The sequence below is a fragment of the Centroberyx gerrardi genome, chromosome 1 (assembly GCF_048128805.1).
Source record: "Centroberyx gerrardi isolate f3 chromosome 1, fCenGer3.hap1.cur.20231027, whole genome shotgun sequence".
NCBI classification, from domain to species: Eukaryota; Metazoa; Chordata; class Actinopteri; order Beryciformes; family Berycidae; genus Centroberyx; species Centroberyx gerrardi.
Window position 1 is genome coordinate 14,059,559 of NC_135997.1, and position 14,680 is coordinate 14,074,238.

Genomic DNA, 14,680 nt, shown 5'->3' on the forward strand with positions numbered 1-14,680 from the left:
AAAACTGTGAAAGTGTAGAAAGGAAGAGTAACTGCTTTGGGACACCTTGCCACATCCTCCTGGTGTTTTGCTCCACTAACAGCTTCCTCTGCATTGTGCCAACAGCAAGGCCTGCACAACCCTGTTGCACTTGCCCTACAATGTGCCTGTGTAGAAGCCAGTTGTGCTTGTTGAACTGCTTCTGTAGGGGTCCACTTATGCCCAGTTGCGAGAGTAGGTGCAACACTTCTTGCTGTCGTGTCTTTAGACTCTGTTAGCGTTAGTTCCAGTCAAACCTTTGCACATTCTTCTTGATTTGCATTTTATTGTCATCCTTCACCATTTTAGGTTACCGTTCAAGTTGCCAAGCAGCCTTTTTTAGACAGGGTGCTGTTGTATTCACAGTTGTCATATCGTCCATATATGGCTTGATGGGTGTGAGGGGAATTCCTCTCTGCCACCTTTCCCAATCTTCAACCCACTTCCGTGCCCTAATTATTATCTCCATGATCACAGTCATAGGGGAGATTGTGCAACCTGCCGTGATACCAATTTCCAGGTACTGCCATGCCATGGTAAATTATATTGTTGTGAGGCAGATTTGCATGTCTTTGACATAGGCTTAAATCAAATGTATGACACTTGTACTCCAAATAAATCAAAAGCCACCCACAGAAAGTTGTTTGGTATTGAGCCAGTCGCATTTTACAATACAACATGGAAATCGTTCTTTTGTTATTTGACAAAATGAATTTGATGCCAAATCATGCCTGTGTGTTCTGAACACCCTGAGAAAATGTGGATAGGACTGCTTTACGAGTAGCACCTTGTGTGTGTTTGTTTATGTAAGCAGAGATATGAAGATGGAGGGAAAATTTAAATAAGTGATACTTACCATTACTGTCCAAAAATACCTACTAGCCTGTTACTAACATATTTACCATATCAGACCTGTCTCATTTTTGCACTGATAGAAGTTAATAGGCCAAGTCTGGAATTGTATAGTATTTGAGGTGCCAAGATCATTCATCCACTGGCTTAATTTTGGTTTATTTGGTTTGTTTGAAAACATTACCTTGCCTGGACATTTATTGACTTAGTTCATAATACAAGGAATGATGACAGTCAAACACAATTTCTGAATGTATTTTGAAGCTAAAATGGTGGTTTACATTTGTAATATTTTGCAGATATTGCAACATAATGAACCTGTATTTTGATTTATGGAAGGTTCCAGTTGTTTTACCCTAGACACTCCTCATATTCAGACAGATTACCTTGTCTTTTCCAGGACTGCATGTAGTATCCACCCTATATCTTTATCATGATGCTCACATATGCTTGTCTGTCAGATCTTGTCTGTAAACATAGTTCAGTATCTCTCTCTCTCCCTCTCCCTCTCTCTCTCTCTCCCTCCCTTCCTGCAAGCTGTTTGTTGAGACAGTAACATGACCTTCAACTGACATTAGGTATTCTGAAGTGGTTCTGTCATCCTAAACAGGCAAATTCCTGTCTAAGATGACAAACCCGACAACAACAACATTGCGGTGTGCAAAATCTGCAGCTCAGTAATTTGAATTTATTCATAAATTTACTGGGACTGTGATTACTGTGACAGAGCCAGATCACTGCTGCCCTATTCTCAGCGATAGCTCGGATGATAGCCAATGAAAATCAGCATCTTAATTAAGCGTTACATGTTTACCACACACTCTGATTATCCACACCTGTGTGAGCTGAGTCCAGCCAGCTAGAATAAGACCAGAGAAAGGCGAATTTGCTTTCAAAATAAAAGTATACATTGTGTCACTCCTCAAGACAAAAGGTTGAATTTAGTATGAGGGTGTACAGAATAACAAACACCATGTACAAATTATCAGTGGAATCATTACAATTAATGGAGATACCCTAACCCTTCAATAGATGCTGCAACCATGTTTTAAAAAAAGAGAGATTTGGTGCTCGACAGTAGAGGGCAATATCTAAACAAAACAAAAATTATGTTCTGGTATTTGGATACCTACTGTACGTATAAAGGGTCGTGGATATCATCCACTAATGTGCATCCAGACTTTACCATTTGTTCTAATTTATTTCCAATGCCAATTTCTCAGATGGAGGTAGCTATCCAATAGATGTTTGGTTTTGCAAAATGTCCTTTTCCAAGTATACATTGATTGCTATGTAGGCCTATGCAATAGGCCTATAGAGGGCTGCCAAAAATATACAAAAACATTCTCAAACACCAAACTTCTTACAGACAACTTGGAAGATAGTGTTTTCTATCTTATAAATGTTTGCTTTAACCCATTTCCATGGCCCTGTATATATGGCATCTTGCAATGTGTTCATAGGTCAATGCAAGTTTCTAGTTCTGTAGCTTTCAGGAACAGTTGTGCCATTGAAGTGAAATAATTGATGATTAACAAGATATTGTTACTTGGTCAGTGTGATAATTATTAGGCACACAGCTTAGGGGAACATTGGTCCTGAATGCTTTCTATTGTAATGATAAAAACATCTGCAGATCTGATATGGTCTCTTAAGCTTCCTCTTCTTCCACCAAATTAAAGCATCAGAGATAGTAGCAAGTAATTTGATCTAGTTTTAAATGTTGCTAGTTTACTGAAATAAATGCTGCTTGGTGGATTGGAAATGAGAAATGCATTCATTTGGAAAAAACGATTTGGAAAAAAGTCTTAAGTCATGCTGTGCGAAATATGTGTCATATGTGGTCATATGCCCCATCTACCACATCTCCCCATGACACAGTGAGTTCTTTAAAGTAAACAGGTCATTGAGTATTGGACCACATTTCTAGGCCAGGTCTTAGACTGGTACTGACTATCTCTGGTGGGACTAGAAACTGCTGGCATATGTCTGCTTCCTGGAACCGAACTGTAGCAACAATCATGAAGCTAAAAGGACGGCTGTCTGGTTTGAAACGGCCCTCTCAGATGTTCAAACAGTTTCACATATTACACCGTTTAAAACATACAGTATATTCATGGCTAAACCCAGGGCATGTTTTCAGTTAAAATGGAAATTACCAGTACTGTTATTTTGCCCCTGTGTCTTTAATTATTTCCAGATATAAGATTTCATTATATCCAACATGCTCCAACCAAGTTTTAAAAAAGAGGGATTTGGTGCTCGACAGTAGAGGACAATATCCAAACTATTTTATAGTACTCAGAACAGATTAAAACATTCAGAATGGCATGATGTTTCCACTAATGTGCATTCAGACTTGACTATTTGTTCTGATTTATTTCCATTGCCAATTTCTCAAATTGTCCAAAGTCATCATCCTTGTGGTGGGACTGTTGTCTGACAATTAACCACTGCTGTTGTCCTCCTGTCACCTTGTTAAATTTGTGAGGTCTCCTTAAACTGTGAGTGTTGCAGGTGTATTTATTGCAGAGTTATTGCTCCATGTTGAGGACTTGGCGCCAGAGGTAGAGGCAATGACAGAGCCATTTTGCTGTGACAAGACTTGTTAATGATTTCCTTTTTTTCTGATGGAAGTGTTGGCAGTGGTGGGGCAGGGTGGGGGGGGCTTGGGCTCTCTCTCTCTCTCTCTCTCTCTCTCTCTCTCTCTGTCTGTCTCTCAACCTGGCCTTGTAGCCTGAATCATTTATCCTGTTAAAATGGAAACAGTGTGCTTTCTAACGCTGTCCTTAGCAGCAGGCCTGGGGGTGCTGAAATTGATATCAGGACTCATGCTCAAGGAATGACAAAATGGGCTGTTTGTGGTCTAGTCAGTCCTTTCACTGTTAAAAGGTGATTTATAGAGAGCATTTGTCATTATCAGTAGACCCTCATATCACGTTGAAATCGCAGCCAGCTGTTCTGTTACTGCCTCTATCTCCTCTCCGTGCTTGTAAAGCTGCCTGAACCTTCGCTTGAGGCCAAAACCTTTTACAAACGGCGGCGTCTTGTCAACATGATGTCCGCAGTGACTGATTAGGCGACGCTCATGTCAGTTAAACAACACATTATGTTTTGTTGGAGCGCACAAACAGAGTTGGAGGTTAAAGCAGCCCAGTGAATAAAGAAGGCGAGAACAAAGAGTAGATTCAGAGTCTGATACAGTGGACGCCTGTGCTGCAGAATGGAAAAGAGGCATTCCATCAGGCCTTGTCCGGACTTGTGATATTTTAACCCTGGAACCTGCAATGAATGAATACATTAAGGGCCGGGAGTCCGAGGTGTGCTTTCCTGCGATGATATACGTTACCTAGAATGAGTCAGTCGCTGTCCGGACAGCCTGAGCTGAAGCAGGGTGACCAGTCAGAGCTGGAGCAGGACCCAGAGCACAAACAGGGAAGGGGAGATGCCAGAGCCGGGATGGGGACCTACTGTTGCTGCTGCCTGCCTCTTGGCCAGCGGGCTGAACACTTGGCCGATCATGAAACAGCGCTGGTTGCTGAGCTGGAGCCCTCCAGATTGGAGAGGGAGGGGATGCAGACTGAGACAAGGTAACACAACATGAGCTGGCTAAAAGTTATTGGCACAGCAAAATGGAACTTGTGTCTTTTTGTAATAGAAACCGTTCCATGTACACTAACGTTAGTATACTCTGAATGCCCGTGACAATGTGCAGTTTCATGTAAATGGAGCTGGCGGGCCAAGAAACAGCTGACGTAAATGATAGTATCTTTTATATGGGGGGAAAAAAGCAAAAAAAAATTTTTTATCATTTGACATTTATTACTCTTTTCATGCAGTAAAAGGAGGAAGCTCTTATTTCAGCTGCCCCTCTGGAGGAAAAAACAGACTTTGTTCCCTCCCCCTGATTGAATTCAGATGACAGTTCTTGCTGCCGCATTCTGTCAGAGCCTCGGTGCGACTGGAGCCACTGCAGAGAGAAGCAGGTTCCACACTGCTGTCATCGCACCAGATGGGTGACAAGAGAGGTGATTAGCTATAGGGGCCGCAGAGATGTGAGAAAAGTGTTGGAATATAAATAGAAAGTCTTTGTTGCGACAGAAAGGAATCTGACCTTTCTTAGTGAAGTGCAGAATGTATAAAATCCAGATTTGCACTCGATAAGAAGCACTTGTGTTCAATGAAGGCAGTTGCATATGGGACAAAGTTAAGATACTGCATGGACATATTTTACTTTTTATTTTACTCTGAAACTGCTACTCAACACTTGCTGAACATATAGCATTGATTTTCTTTTCTGAATTTCTTTTTTTTTTTTTTAGATGTAAGTAGCATTATTAAGCAAATGCCCAATTAGAACCTGTTCATTTGTTTTTAGGCTTGAGGATGAACACTCCCTCCCTGATATCACCCCATGATTCCTTGCACAAGGATGTAGACTGTGAATATGGCTTACTACAACACATTCCAACAGTGCTACAGCTAATGCCAGTGGGTCAGAGGTTTACCTTAAGGATCTATAACTCAGATCATGACAGGAATCTTCTGGCTGATTTCCGTGCTCCATTGTTTAGTAAATGAAAATTCTGGCATTGAGTCTGCCCTTCCTTCAGTCCAGGTTTTGTCATGTACTGAAAATCCCCTTGCTGCAGGGGGATTAAATTTAGTTTGTAAAGAATATGGGGGAATATAGGAAGCTAACATCCTCCCAAAGACTAGTCATGGGATGTTAGTTTCCTCTATTCCCCCATAGAAATAAGTATTGTAAACTTTGTGGACATTTTTTTTGAACATGTCACTTGTGTAGTAGAGTAGATAATTGTAAAATAATTGCCTGTCTAAGAAAACATTCTTCTGATTAGGTAATTTACATGTCGATATAGGTGTAGCCAAAATATTATGATCCTGAACCTGATTGATACTTTCTGTGAGCCGGACTAGAGCTTGTGAGGGCTCAAAATGTTGCCATGTCCTGATTGAAAATAAACAGTCTTGGGAGCAATAGACAGTGAGTTCTCCTCTCTACATGAACTATTTTTCAACTCAGCGCCTAGAAATTCGATGTATGTGTCTACCTCGTCTGGCATTTATTCTGACCTCAAAGGATTAGTTATAACACTCTTGCTTTCTAATGTTTCAGTCTATAAATTTCTTCATGTGTATCACTGAAAATGATGAAGTCTGCATCACCTAATATTTCAATACAATAAGCTTATGGTCAGCAGCTGTGAAGAATGTTCCTCATTGTGGATTACTTGATTGAATATTGCTGTTCCCATTAATGGAATATTGAGTGTGAAAAAGATAAATGAAAAGCCTCGCCTGGCCAATGCTAGTGAGAGCAGATCTGGTGGTTAGGGCAATTTCATTCACTGCAGCATTTATTGAACACATCGACCACACAGCTGTGTGAGTTCTCACAACCAATCCAATTTAATTTGCTTTAGTGCAAAGATGCAAAGCTAATTGCTTATTCATGATCCAATCAATTCTCTCCATTCTAAAGTTTGGAGAGTTGTGAGTAATTTATTATCACTGTCCTCAGTCTTCATTCCCAAACATTGTCTATAATTTACTCAATGAGTAAAAATTTAGAGAGATAGCGGTGATTGTGACAACATGTTTCATGTTTGTCAGTTTCCAAATGAAGGACTCGGAGAATGTAAATTCACTGTATTTTTTACCAGTTATCTATGAGGACATCTCTATCCTGCTCATTGCACGTAGCTGAAGATAAATAATACATCAGACAGTGGTTTCAGACCGTTGTGGCAGATCAATTGATCCATTTCTTGAATTTATGTCTCTAATTATGAATGGGCTGGGCAGTGGCTAACTGTCTTTCCTCTGGCCCTTAGTTGTTACTATGTTCCTCCCTAATTCACTGACACAAATGATCACAGGACAAATAGCCCAGAGCCAGGGCTGTGGAAGTGCCACAGGACGTTAAAGAGAGTTGAAATATCTGTAGATGGGGAGGAAAGTAATGTCTGTCAGTGAACCATTCTCTGACCAGTGAGTATGTGCATGTGTGTGTGTGTGCATGTGTGTGCATGTGCAGTGCTGTGCTGTTCTCTGATTAGCCACTAGATACTGCTGTTGAATCTTGAACCACTTGACACTTTACTGACCATTGATGCCACTTCACATCTCAGGTCAGATGTTCTCAGCATTGATAAAAAAGGTCCACATTAATGGGTTTTTTATTTTTAGTCAATGCAGATAATGCATAAAATGTTTTTGTCACTCAGGCCTTCCTTAGTGTGCAAGCTCACTGGCATATCCCCTATTATCTGTATTGATAAAAAGCAAACAAAAATATATACAAAAAAGTTAAATGCCTGCTAAATTCCTTGTTGAGTATAAAGCATATTTTTGCTTTCCTATGGTATTCTGTCATTCTTCAACTTTATTTGATTTTGAACACCCAAATAGTTTTCTAATATGAAAAAAAAAACATTCTGAAGAGTTGTCCTGAGCAACCAAAGAAAGATCACTACTTTAATTGCATGATGTTATTCAAGATGTTTGCCACTGAAAAATAGTTACAGCTTTGTTTAAGATTATATATAATTTCTGATCATAGTATATTTCTTCATCATTTGTCAATCACAGTGCTCCTTTCCTGCATTTTCAATTTGACAAAAAATTTGCTGTATCACTTTTGTATTGAACAGTTATAATGTCCCCTCCCTTTCTGAGCAGTCAGTTAAATATCAGTTCAAATAGGAAGTTCACACTGAGTCATCACCCTATAGGTTTGTTGCCGCTGTGTGAGTGATATAGATATAATTAATATTATTGGGACAATTGTATAACAGCTGCTAGCTTCACTTATACAGCAGCCAAAATGACAACAATCTAAGGACCGTGGGTGATAGAGCCAAGTATGAAACAGCCCATTGGATTATGTGTACATCAGCCTAAACCGCCCTCATCCAGCCCTCTGCTCTCATCTATGTGTCTGTCTGTGGACTATTGACCGAGCTTTCCAGCAGTCTAATCCAGCTAGACTCAGCTCCAGTCTGTCCTCCATCCCCCCCTCTCTGTCTCCCGTTCTGACGGGGACCTGAGCTGAGAAGAGGGCCCAGGTTGAGACGGAAGGCTCTGGTTGCACTCAGAGACCAAGGTCAGCACTTAGCGCTGATCTGACAACACAATGTGACGATAACTGCTCATCTGTGGTAACTGGAGAGACTGGTGACTGTATAAGAGCAGAGATGTTCCTGAGCGAGGCAGACCTTTCCCCTTTCCTCCTCCTCCATCCTCCATATGGGGACCGAACAATGGAGCACTATCATCTTTTCTTCCCCGGAGAGGCCAAGTAGAGCTATATAAGTGCCGGCGGTGTTACTCGGGGTGACAGAGGGAGCGGAGAGAGGTGGCTGAAACAGCAGTAATATCCCTATCTGACACTACACTCTGTGCCCTTCCTCGCACACTCACCTAGCGCTCTGCACACACTCAAATCAGGCACTGTTGCCGTGCGTCAAGGGAAACGTAAAGGGACACTGTGGTATTGTGTATGCATACTGGTCATCTTCTGCATTGGCGGCTGTTGAGGACAGGATCAGGACAGAACTGGACTTTTGAGGCCTTTGAATTGGACTCGCTGCTCTCCATATCTGTCCACATTCTGGTGAGTAGCAATCTAGCAGCGTAACAGGATATACTGTAAGTGGCTAGCCAAGAATCAGGAAGACTCTGAAGCTATCAGAGTGGGAAGAGTACTGAATAGATTAAGGAGAGTAGAAAAACCAATTATATAGTGACACACAGACTTCAGACACCTTTGTCTCTGTAAGAGCTTATTTTGAACAACCTGCTCGACAAGACCAGGCTGGCCAACTCAATGTCTTAGTTTCAAACTCTTTTAAAAACACACATTTTTAGGCTTGCTTTTACTGGAACTATAGTCTGTGTTTGTTTTATTATTTTAGTTATCCTGTGTATTTGCCCTTTTGTTGTATGCATTTGTAGTAGAATGTTTTGCTGGTATATTGGTCTTGTTAGTATGTTGGTATATTGATTTAGTAGAGCATAATCTTGATTCTAACCCTCATGCACCCTAACCAGGGTCTGTATCCCTACAACACCCAACACTCACCACACTGGTAAAACATTTTTTTATGTTTTTTCTTTGTTCATTTGTTTCTGTTTTTATGCAGTGCTTTCATTTTTATTTTTCTGATAAAGCACTTTGTATCACTGTTTTGTGCTCTAATAAAGATTCTTCTTATTCTTCTTCCTGGCAGTGTATGAATCACTAACTTTTCAAAGCCTTCAAGACATGTATTTTGTATTTCAGTCACATTCCAGTTAGCATGTTTGCAAAATTCAGCCTCAGGTAACTTTTGTGGCTAAGAGTGATTGTGTTAGCATCTGTGTTGTGCTGGTGATAAATGGCCAATGCACTAAGTGGCCTCTGCAAACAGTTCAATAGTGGTCATATATTGAGAGTCATGTTAGTGGCCATGGTATGTTTTTATTGATGTTGTTTTTGTGCTTGGAATGCATTTTTTATAGTATCGCTTAACAGCACACTTAAGGCTATTTCTCATATTTTTATAACATAAAGCCACATTTGTTGTGATAAAGATGTAATTACTGTGATGAATTTCACAGCAGCAGCCACATGTATTTACAAATATATATTTATTACATATATTTATTACATTGGTTTAATGTCAAACAAACACACTAGGCTTGATTTAAAAACAATTTTTTTTTTAAAAAAAACACTAACTTTGAAGCTAAGGTGATTTTTGCAAAAATCATGCAAAAATCACCTTTTTTCTGATCCATTTAAAAAAAAAACCCTCAATGAAATACAGATTGGTTTCAGAGAAGAAGAGCAGTGCCACTGAACAAATGCCCTTCAAATGGTGCCATTTTAGATCAGAGTGACCCTTGGCCTGCACAGATGGGAGATTGGCAGGGTGAGGAAAAAGGATGAATACCTGTTTAGCACTACCAGCACCAAATGTTTGTTACTGATGTTTGCTACATGCTCAGATTAGATATTGTTTGATAGTGAAATGCATCAATCAGTCTCTTCTGGAATTTCACAAAATGAATATATTCCTCAAGTACTACATGGATTAGCAATTTTGATTAGTCTCATTTAAAAGGACTTGCATCTAAACTTACAATGCATATAATCAGAACACACTGCATTGCCATGCAATTTTCAGAGGTTTGACCAATTTGGTCGTAAAAATCACTGAGCAAACACCTGGAGGTTTCTGATCATTTACCATTACTTTTAGCAAGATACGGATTATTTAATGCCAAGAAACTAAATACACTTCATTTCTCAGATTTGACATATCCATCTTGATTTCGCTTTTTTATATGCAGCGTGACGTGAATCAAGAAACAGGAACAGGCTAATACATTATTCAAATGACAATTGGCGCAGGTGAGACCCAGAGAAGTGTCAGACTGGTGTAAATTCTACAGTGCTAAAGAGGTCTTTATTTGCAACATGAGCGCCTTTGACTCCTGGGGTATGCTAACGAGATGTGGAGGAGAGTATAGATGGATGAGATAGAGCAGCAGAGGATGAGGCTCAGGGGATGAGGGTAGCAGCAGCTGGATGTGTTACCTGCTTGATGTGTGTGTTGTGTGTGTGTGTACAGGTACTGTCAGTGTATGCTGTGGGTTGACTTCCTGAGTCTTTTCCCAGTGCAGAAGCCATCCTTCACCTGTACCCCCCCTCTCTCTTCATTAGCTGATAGGAGGCATTTGTAGCAGGACTAGTAATCAGTCTCTTAGGCTGTTGGGTCACTGCCAACTCCTGGCTGCCATTTCTCAGGCCGTGAATGCTTTCTCCCCCACTCACTCTCTCCTCCTTTCCTTTGCGCTGCCTGTTGTTACACCTTTTTCCCCTGCAAGCTATTCTCCCCCAGTCTAATCTTTCTTCACTTTCCCTCCATCACTCCCTCATCTTTTTCTCTCTTCTCTCGCTCACTAATTCCTCTTTTCCTCCCTCCCTCATCTCCCCTCCCCTCTTTACTCACACTCGCTGTGCACGCTGTGTGTATTGCCTGCATGAGTGCAGAGGGAATGGAGCAGATAGGGCGTCCAGTCCAGGGAAGGGCTTTGACGTCACAGCAGCACTGCTGAGGAATGCACACAGTAGAGGAGAGCAGAGGAGAGGTGTGGAGAGAAAGAGAACCACTAGAGGGAGGGAATATGAGAGGAGGAGAAAAGAGGAGAAGGTCTTGTTATATGCTGTTAGATGGGTTATGGCTCACTCTACCTCCCTGCAGTTCTCCTCGGTGCTTTGGGGCCTCTTAGATGCTGCAGTGGAAAGGTTGGCTGCCTTTAAATTCTGCCTATCACATCCTAAGCCCAACCCACTGGGAGTCAGGGGATTGCATCTGTAGGGGTTCAGTGATCAGGTGTGGGCTCTGCATGTTTCTTTAGCTCCACCCCAACAGCCTAGCACAGGAGAAGCGGGAAAGAGGATGTTTTGAATGAATCAACGGGACGGTGCTGAGTGGAGGACGTCAGCAGCAGCAGCAGCACCGCCAGCTGAGAGGAGCACACACAGCAGATCACAGTCCTGCAGCTACCTAGCATGTTGGGCCAGCCAGGAAACTCAGCCTCACACATCCCAGTGTATCGTGCGACTCGCAGGTGTGTATCCCAGCCCCTCTCCCAACGAATAGAGAGGATTGTATTGCTAGCTGCACAGAAGGTGTTTTTGCTAAAGCTTTCCAGCAGCCGCAGGAGAGGATCTGCTTTACATTGCCTACGGTTAAGTGTTTGTACAAAGTGTATGGGCACAGTCAGGGACAGTTATGTGCATGCTGAGAAGTGTGTATCATCCTTTCTCATGGCAGAGCGTTTTGAAAAGGCAACTGGCTACTAGTGAGTAAAGCTTTTGACTGCCTTTGGATTGCCTCTGGGAAGACAGTTTATCATTGTGTACTGATGCAGCTGTCTATAAAGGGATGGGGAGCGAGAGAGAGAAAGATGCTCATTATGCTGCTTCATCATCACAGGTCATTGACCACTGTGTTGATGTCAGCAGAACTGTTCTCTCTCTTGCTAATTACGATGGTCTCCTATATACATGGTTAATACTGTATGTATCTTAAGGTTGCACAGTAGTGGAGGGTTGATGCAGCCCAGAGATCCAGCTCCTTCCTATTGTTTCAGTCCGAGAGAGAAACACTCCTCTTTGGAATGTGCTTGTTTACATGGGTCTGCTCCTCAGCCCTTCAGCCCTACAGCACAGCTGCTGAGGGCCCAGCCCACACACAATCACACACACACACACACACACACACACACACACACACACACACATATTCTCACATCTGCTGCATCTCACACTTTTTCATGCACTGATGGACTATTTATTTCTCAATTTGCTGAAATTGTTTGTTCTTTGCATCATTGGCTTCAGCAATAACATTGCTCTAGCTCACCAGTGACTAGGGCTTGAATAGTGCTTTTTTGATATTTATTTATCCAGGGAAAGTCAGCTGAACATGCATGCTCTTTTACAGCAGTGCCTCTCATTCCCACGGTTTCAGACCTGGGGACTCCCCAGTACAGTACTGGTTGCCACCAAGGAGCTCCTGGAGAGTGTTTCTCATTCATTTTCTCTGCCCAGATTTCCTGTTGCTCCAGGGATTTGAACTGGCAACCCTCCTGTCTCAAGCCGGCTTCTATGACTTCTAGGCTGCTGCAGCCTCGTTAGTTGATTCTGCCATGATTGGGATATGAGATGAAAACGGCCCTTTCGTAGATCCATGCATATGATATCAAGCTTGTTATCATTCTGTTGGGGTCTCGATGTCAGCCACAGCAATAAGGTTATTTAGCCTATTTATCATTCCTGCCTGCGCTTGCTGGTCTGTCAGCCCTCCTGCTGTGCTCTCAGCCACAGAGGGCTCTGTCCGTATGCAGTGGGTTACAAACACCAAACCACAGACTGTGACCTATGAGCAGCAGATGACAGGGACTGAGAGTTCAGCCCAACTTTGAATTCATATTATCATCGTTGTAGGATGAATAGCTACAGTCATAACCAAACTCATTCTAAGTCAACATGACTGAGCCTCATGTAGGTTCATCCAGGCCAGCATGGTGGTCTGCTTTAATCAGATTGTTGGTTTGCTTTAGCCTGGTCCGGTCCAGCCCACGGTGCTTGATAAGGCCTGATCCGGTGCAGACTTCAATGCTCCACCCAGTCAATTCCAGTCACGTTTAGTCCAGTCTAGTCCAGCCCAGTCCAGTCACACCCAGCCCAGCTCAGCCAAGCCCACCCATCCCCTCCTATCCCTCGGCCACAGGGTGAAATGTGGCTCAGAGTCACAGTGCCTCATTGGTATGCTTAGCTGGTATAGAGGTCATATCTGTGTTAACCGCAGTTTTGAGTGGCCGGACCTCTTCAGTCTGAAAAATGAGACACCTAAAATTGGTGCAGGGGACAATGCTCTCAGGAGTAGAGGGGAGACGGTATCAGGAAAAGGAGGTGACCTCTCTTTAAACTCCCATGTTTCTGTTCTTGTGATAGAAATCCTGTGCATTTCCAGGGAGACTTAATACTTCCAAGAATAGACATGATGATGATATCTAACAGAAGGTTGAGGCATTTGAAAAGGGAGTACATTCTCTGTTTATTAAGACCATGACCTTTTAAATTCCCCAGTTCGTGATTTAGATCAGCCTCTGTGCGGGAGAGAAATTCCAGGGAAGGGATTGTTCTGGTAAAAACTCGGTCCTGTTGGCCAGTTGGACCTTCGGAGCTGTGGGCCAGATGTGGCCTAGCTTCCTCCTCTGATGCCTGACTTAATAAGCTTCTTAAGTCTCAAGACTCTCTCCACACTCTCGGGATAGAGGGGACTAAAAATAGCCTCTAGATTCAGTTACCCTCTGCCAGCCAAGTGGAACCTTACCTAATTTATTTAACCCATCTCTTTAATTTCCTTGATAAAATGGTAATGTGATAGCCCATGTGTGCTAGGACCATGGAGGGACAGATGTGCCTTGGCTTCAACTGAATTATTAGAGCAGTTTTTATACCATCATGTTAAAGTAACCATGTATTATTTGACGTTTAGCCATATAATGTAGTGATTAGGTACATTTGAATTTCTCTCTCATATCTGTATTACAAACTGGTGTTGTTGTGGATCTAATCGGGGAATAGCAGGCTCAACAGAGAATTTAGAGGGAACAGATTGAGAGAAACACACAGTCCTTTGATAGCTATGTATGCTGCATGCTGTTTATGCAAAACAGATGTTAAGCCATCCACACTGCTAATATTCTGCAATACATGAGAAGATCAGCGTTTTCAAAACATCAAACTACATCCTAGAAGACTTTGTGTGTGCTTCTGTTGTACTGGGCCATTTGGGTCCTGTGTGTGTGTGGTGCTTGTGTGTCTGTCATTGCTATTGAGCATTGCAGTAATGGAGTAGCTGTGTTGGCTTAACCCTGTGTATTGGTGTAGCTCCCCAGCAGAGTGTGTTCAGTGACTGCTCTGCTCTGCGGTGTGTGTGTCTGCTCAGGGACTCTGTAATGAGAACTGCAGGGGAGAGGTCCCTCCAAGCCTGGAGCCCACAGTTTGCTCCCAGCGGATGGCAGATTACACACACACACACGCACACACACACACACACACACACACACACACACACCCACACACAACTTAAAGAGCTGACTCAGTGTGCATTTGCAGGAGAAGGAAAGAAAGAGAAAGAAGGATAGTTAGATAGGGAAACAGAGAAAGAAAAGAGTGTCAGGGAAAGAGAAGGTGGTGTCATGTCAGCAGAGATATCAAAGG

General features: G+C 42.3%; 1 protein-coding gene across 1 annotated transcript in view; it reads left to right on the forward strand.

Annotated features, from left to right (window-relative positions):
- plekha7b (pleckstrin homology domain containing, family A member 7b) overlaps positions 1 to 14,680 on the forward strand; it is an 89,060-nt gene that overhangs the window by 13,522 nt on the left and 60,858 nt on the right. The gene's annotated exons all lie outside the window — the stretch shown is intronic.